Source organism: Furipterus horrens, unplaced genomic scaffold, assembly GCF_987537825.1.
Source record: "Furipterus horrens unplaced genomic scaffold, mFurHor1.1.pri manual_scaffold_12, whole genome shotgun sequence".
Lineage (NCBI taxonomy): Eukaryota > Metazoa > Chordata > Mammalia > Chiroptera > Furipteridae > Furipterus > Furipterus horrens.
This window is the reverse complement of record NW_028327182.1, coordinates 16,104,837-16,111,854: the sequence shown is the minus strand read 5'-3', so window position 1 is coordinate 16,111,854 and position 7,018 is coordinate 16,104,837. Positions and strand designations below refer to the sequence as shown.

The window sequence follows — 7,018 nt, the reverse complement described above, 5'->3', positions numbered from 1 at the left end:
ATGAGCTGTTGTAAAAGTCCAGGTCACTAAAATATATATTTGCCTCTTTCTCTATGTAAGTGAACATTACGAAAAGGAACTGTGGGTTTTCCTTACGATTTCTGAAGGAAAAACTAAACAACCTCAATACTACAAATAAAGGGCCTAGATCACTCTTTTTAAAAAAATGTATTATTTTTAGAAACTGTTACCTCAAAAGCCAAAATTTTAGATAAGGTTTTGCATTGAGCTATTCTAAACCATTTTTTTAATTTTTATCTATATGATGAATTAAAAATATATAAATTCTCAAAGGAGTAATTTTTTTGAATATTAACTTTAAAAAGAAAAACTTTAAGTACACCAGTAAATATAAGTAAAGAATACCATTGAACACTGGCAATAGAGGGAAATTGATGAAAATAAAGAAAAAAAACAACATTCTATATTCATATCTATGTCTACTTCTAAGTTATATCTCTATTTCTAGATCTGTTTCTGTATTTATCTATATATCTATTTCCATTTCTCTGCATCAATATCTATATATCCACATCTATCTGTCTGAGAAGAAGGATGCAATGAAAATCAGCTTAAATCAGTTATAAACATCATATAAATGCACCTATAATAAACAGATAGAAAAAATAAAATTAAAATCTCCTTTTACACTGTTCCAGTCATTCACGTTAGTGTGTTGCTTTGAATAGCTTTATCCAAATTTTGACGTTAGTAAAAGAATTTGAAATATGGCTTAGTGATAAGAGATCATAGTGGGCTTGACTGTTAGATCAGACTCAATATTTTCTTGGGAAAGTTAAATCCGCCCATCCAGTTCCATTAGTAAACTAGCACTAACACAATTGTAAATCACACAGGTACTGCTGCTTATGTCAAGTGAGTAAGGATCATTCTGGCCTTGTTCCAGTAACTGCCAGTAAACTGATTCCAGATCTCCAGAGGTGGAAGGCTGAGCCAGTCAATCTTTATTAGGCAAAGAGTCTAAGCAGGAATAACAATAGCAAACCATCTGTTAATTAACAGAAAGAAATGTAAATTTAATTAAAATTGATTTAATGTCTTATTAAGATTGGGAATAATGACAACTAAGGAGACGAAAGACATTTTTTGAGATAGTTTGGCTTCTTAGTTCTGATGCAGAAGAGACTTCTACCAACTGCTGTCTGAACTTTTTAAGTTGCCCAGGGAGGACAATGATTAAAAACCATGTAAGCCTATTTTGAAAATCCTTAACCTACATCTTTAAAAATAGCCTTATTTCATCCTTGATTTAATTAACTAACCTACTATTATAATAGTCAGGACTAAAATACATATTCTGGATTTTGTCTGCCCTAAAAATTTCATCTATTTGGCCCGAATGTATTGAATAACTACTAAATAACTCTGGCTGCTAGGAGCTGGAGTGCCATGATACCAAAGGCAGACACATCCCCTGTCCTTTCTGAGCCTATAGGCTGTTTTTGAATAAATAAACCCAATTTTAAGAGAGTGTTATTTGTATGGTGACATGAAAATCTAAGTTAGGGGGACCGCATAAGACTTCCGGCAGAAAAACCGCTAAATTAAAACCTGAAGGATGAGTTGGAATTAGCTGCATAAATAATGGACCATGAATATTTCATCAGGGGCAATATGGAGAAACAGACTTGGAGGCTGTATGGTGATTCCAAGAACCTGGAGAAAGGTCTATGTGGTGGGGGTCAAATTTAGTAGGGAGAATGTTATAGAGATCAGGTGACAAAGGAGGTTTGGGCTCTGATTGTATTCCCATTGTTAAACCAGGTGAAGGAGTTTGCAATTTTTCAAATGGCAGAGAGTTATTTATGAAGCATGATAACTTGTTGAAAAAAATAGAAAGATTATACTGAAGATGTCAGCATAGGCAGACATGGCTTGCCTCTTTGCACAATCACATCAAAATTTCTTTTTTTTTTTTTTTTTTTTTTTTTTTAACATTCTAAAACCTCATTTAATAGAATGTTCTTCATCCTGACGCCCCTCAGGATGTAAAGAGAGCTTGGTGTAAAGAAGTGCACTCTGATGACTGAAGACTTGTGTGAACAAGTAAGGCAGTTTCTTGACCTATCCCCACCCCCTAAGAATCTGTGGGATAACCTGGGAGGAAGCATGAACACCCCATTCCAAAATGGGGCCACGTGACTCCTCGCAGAAGGTAATTTTACAGCCCTGGCTCCTGAAGCAGCAGCCTCCCCGTCAGCCATTACATAATGGGCAGTTACAGCCGTACACTTTGGGACCTTCAGGTCTCTGAGTCTTGATGTCTGGTGAGCATTTCAGACCACTTCCACTTCAGTAAGGGCCCCTGGAGTCCGGTGGCCACAGTCAGGGTTCTACCCTTTGATAACAGCAATTGGCCTCAGTTTAATGGCCTTCTTGCTGATTCCAGCATCATGGCAGGTGTTCACCACATCCGTCACATTTTTATAGGACTCAGGAGCCTCTTCCATAACCAGTTTGGGTGAGGCAACACGAATTGCAATCCCCATGTCTGCCAATTTGTCTAAGACGTCCTGGAAATCTAAGTTACGTCAAGAATTTTCTTGGGATAATGCACGGCCCGCTCCGTGACAGGTTGTTCCAAAGGTCTCAGTCATGCCCTGTTCAGTGCCAGTAAGAAGGTAACTACAGGTTCCCATGGTGCCACCAATGAGCACTGGCTGTCCAGTGAGCTGGTAATCAACAGCGATGAGGGGGTGGTGCGGAGGGAAAGCGCGGGTGGATCCCTTCCTGTGCACCAACAGGGTCCGTTCCTTTCCGTCCACCACGTGCTGTTCCACTTTGGCGATGTTGTGAGAAACATCATAGATCACGTGTAGGTCCAAGTCATCGGGGGTCGTGTTGAAGACCTTGGCAAAAGCCTGTCGGGTTAAGAAGGTCATGGAAGAGCGGTTGACCCAGGCATAGTTCCCTGCCGCTGCCATTCCCTTCAGGTAGTCCTGGCCCTCTGGAGACGAGATTCGAGCACAAGCCAGCTGACGGTCATTGACTATGATCTTGTCCCTCTTCATGGCTTTCTCCATAGCAACCAGGGCATCTGTGGCTACTTGGTGGCCCAAGCCTCTGCTTCCACTGTGGATCATCACACACACCTGTCCTTTATGGTCGATGCCCATCTTCTTAGCAGCATACTCATTGAAAATCTCATCCACAACCTGGATTTCTGCATAGTGGTTACCTGCTCCCAGGGTCCCCAACTGAGGAAGGCCTCTCTTCTTAGCCCTCGCGGAGACCTTATTGGGGTCAGCCTGCAGCATCCTTCCATACTCCTCACAGTGCTCCTTGTCTTCAGCCCAGGCATAGCCTTCTCGTAGTGACCAGTCCACCCCCATCTCCAAGGCCTCTTCCAAGTCTTTGGCATTCATCGGGATGACGCCTTTGGATCCCACCCCAACAGGGATGTGGTCGAACATGGCCTGGGCAAGCTGCTCCTTCACCGGCTGAACGTCGCTCTCATCTAAATTGGTTCTGAGCAAGCGGACACCGCAGTTGATGTCAAATCCGACGCCACCTGGGGACACCACTGCTTCAGGGTCATTCATATCAAAGGCTGCCATATTCCCAATAGCAAATCCATAACCTGAATGCACATCAGGAAGTCCAATAGATCTATGAACAATCCCGGGCAGGGCTGCCACATTGCCAATTTGTTTCATGGCAGGCAGGAAGCCACCAACACCCCCGCCTCGACAGGCATTCCTTAATTCCTCAAACATCAATTTTTCCAGAGCATCATTCACATAGAAAACCCCTTCAACCTGCATGTTGGGCACGAAGCCTTTCTTGATTCTCCAGCAGTTTTTATCGATCTTTTCCAAGAACTGCAGCTCATCATTGTAGTTGCGACTCATGGCGGCGACTACCGTAGCCCACATCAAAATTTCAACTAAAATATAGAACAGCCATCAGCCAGAACCATCAGAAATCGAGTTAAATTGAAGTCTGACAACTACAGAATTAAAGAATCCACATCCATTCAAACTGGTAGGACAGGTAGAGATGCAGAACAGGCTGGTCCCATATCAACATGTGGATAAAAATTCAGGAGGGATATCTCAGGAGCGAGGAGTTCCAGCCCCACACCAGGCCCCCCAGCCCAAGGTTCCAATGCCAGGAAGGTAAGTTCCCACAATTTCTGGCTACAAAAACCAGTGAGGATTAAGCCAGTGAAAGAAACTGCTGGACCCCCAAGCAGTTCCTCTTGAAGAACCCCCAACACAGACTCATCTATTCAGACTCTATCCTTCTGAGCTCTAGCACCAGGGTAGCAGCTTGAAAGGTACCAGTGGTACACAGGGAGAAGCTGAAGTGTCTGGCATCAAGGTGAGCAGAGGGCATTGTCCCTTTTCTAAACCCTCCCCACACAGAGCTGGTGAGCTGCTGCCATATCTGAGATTCCATTAACTTGGCTAACACTGTTTGACCCACCTTGGAGATCCCTAGAGACTCTGCCCCCACTCAATTTATGGACCCTCCCAAGCTGCTTTTCCGTATGAATGGCTGGTCTTGGCTCATGCTTCACAATTTCCTAAATCCTCTCAAACAGGCAACAGCTGGCCTCACTGAGCCCCACATCTGGCACTAGCAGCAGCCAGCCTAGACTCAAGCTTGGCTTCATCTGGGAATCTCCAATCCCAGCACAAGTAGCAGCCATCTCAGATTGCTTTATAGTTCAGGTAGGGTGCCCCCAGGCAAAACACTTAGGGGCTGATCTTGGCCTGCACCACTGGGGAAACCCCAGGGCCAGGGCACCCAGTGGACAGCTACAGACCATGTCAGAGCACTACCACCCTGCCCCTGCACAGCTGATCCTCCACAGAGGGCACAAGTTGGTGCTCAGTGGTCACAGCCAGACCTTGCAGCTGACTGGTTTGTGTAAATCCCTCCCATTGATCTGCCAACGGCAATTAAAGCTTAACTACAAGAGGAGTGTGTACTCAGCCCCCATGAAGGGTGCACCTTGAGCACCCAGCTTGGGTAATAGAGGAGGCTGTGCCACTGGACCCTACAGATACCTACAACTTTAGGCCATACTACCAAGACAGAGTCAAAGAAGCTCTACCTAATACACAGAAACAAACACAGGAAGGCTGCCAAATTCATGAGGCAAAGAAATATGGCCCATATGAAAGAATAGAACAAAACCCCAGAAAAAGGGTTGAACAAAATGGATAGCCAACTTATCAGCTGCAGAGTTCAAATAACTGGTGATCAGGGTACTCAGAGAAATGACTGAATATGGCCACAAAATAAAGGAAGAAGTGAAGGTTATAAAAAGTGAAATAAAGAAAAATATACAGGGAACCAACAGTGATGGGAAGGAAGCCAGGATTCAAATCTATAATTTGGAACAAAAGGAAGAAATAAACATTCATCTGGAACAGAAAGAAGAAACAAGATTTGAAAAAAAATGAGGAGATTAGGAACCTCTGGGACAACTTGAAACATACCAACATCTGAATCATAGGGGGGCCAGAAGGAGAAGAGGAAGAGCAAAAAACCAAAAATTTAGTTGAAAAAATAGTGGAAGAAAACTTCCCTAATTTGGCAAAGGAAATAGACATACAAGTCCAGGAAGCAGAGATTCTCAAGCAAGTTGGACCCAAAGGGTACCATTCTAAGACACATCATAAATAAAATGCCAAAGTTTAAACATAAAGAGAGACTTTTAGGAGCAGCAAGAGGAAAGCAGAGAGTTACCTACAAAAAAATTCCTGTAAGACTATTAGCTGATTTCTCAAAAGAAACTTTGCAGGCAAGAAGGGACTGGCAAGAAGTATTCAAGTGATAAAAAGCAAGGACCTACAACCAAGATTACTCTACCCAGAAAAGCTATCATTTAGAATGGAAGGGCAGATAAAGTGCTTCCCAGACAAGGTAAAGCTAAAGGAGTTCATCATCACCAAGCCATTATTATATGAAATGTCAAAGGGACTTATTTAAGAAAAAGAAGATCAAAACTATCACCATTAAAATGATAACAAACTCATAATTATCAACAACTGTATCTAGAAAAGCAAAAACAAACTAAGCAAACAATCAGAACAAAAACAGAATCATAGAAATGGAGATCATTTGGAGGGTTCTCAGCTGGGAAAGGGAAGGGAGAGAAATGGGGAAACAGTGTAGGAATTAAGAAGCATAATTGGTTGGTACAAAATAGACAGGGGAAAGTTAAGAATAATATAGGAAAGGGTGAAGCCAAAGAACTTATATGGACGACCCATGGACATGAACTAAGGGGTGGGGATTGCTGGACGGAAGGTGGGTACCAGGTGGAGGGGGGCAAAAGGAAAAAAAATTGTCACAACTGTAACAGGATAATCAATAAAATATACTTAAAAATGTGAAAAAAAAAACAAATAAAGAAAGATTGTACTGTAGTGTGGATGACAGATTGGAAGGAAACAGGGTGCCTATTTAGGGAACTGTGAAAATAAAGGTTTAAGCAAAAGGTGATAGGAGTCTGGATTAGGGAAGTGATAGTGATGGTGATACGAAGTGGAATGATTGTGTTTGGGGGGAGGTGGTAGTTAGCAATGCACACAGATCACCGGACTGTGCAATGGAACAGAAGCCGATGCAATTTCCTGATGCAGGCATTACAGTAGCAGAATAGACTAATGGGAAAAGGTAACAGGTACATATTTAGACAAATTAATTTTAGGATGCTTGTGGAAGAGATGGGCTGTAAGCAGTTGAAGGTAAGTGTCAGGAGAACTCAGGAGAAAATGGGGCTGTGGATGTAGATTTATGAATGATCAGCAAGAAGATGGTTTTTACACCCTAATGTTACAGAGAGAAAGGGGGTTCTTTCACGTGGCGCCTTGGTGTAAAACCCACAACTAGTGTTGAGGAAAACAGGTCTTTATTTACAGTATTCCAACCTGGGAGGGCAGTGAGCACTTCAGCTCCGAGCCCTGTTCTCCCACAGGACCCAGCACTTCCCTTGCTCCCCAGAAGACTAGAAGCCAAAAACATGCCCAGAAGTTCCCCA

The 7,018-nt window shown here is 42.7% G+C and overlaps 1 pseudogene; it reads right to left on the bottom strand.

Annotated features, from left to right (window-relative positions):
• Nucleotides 1-1,958: 1,958 nt before the first annotated feature.
• Nucleotides 1,959-3,884, bottom strand: LOC149995896 (RNA-splicing ligase RTCB pseudogene; annotated as a pseudogene).
• Between the last annotated feature and the right edge of the window lie 3,134 nt (nt 3,885-7,018).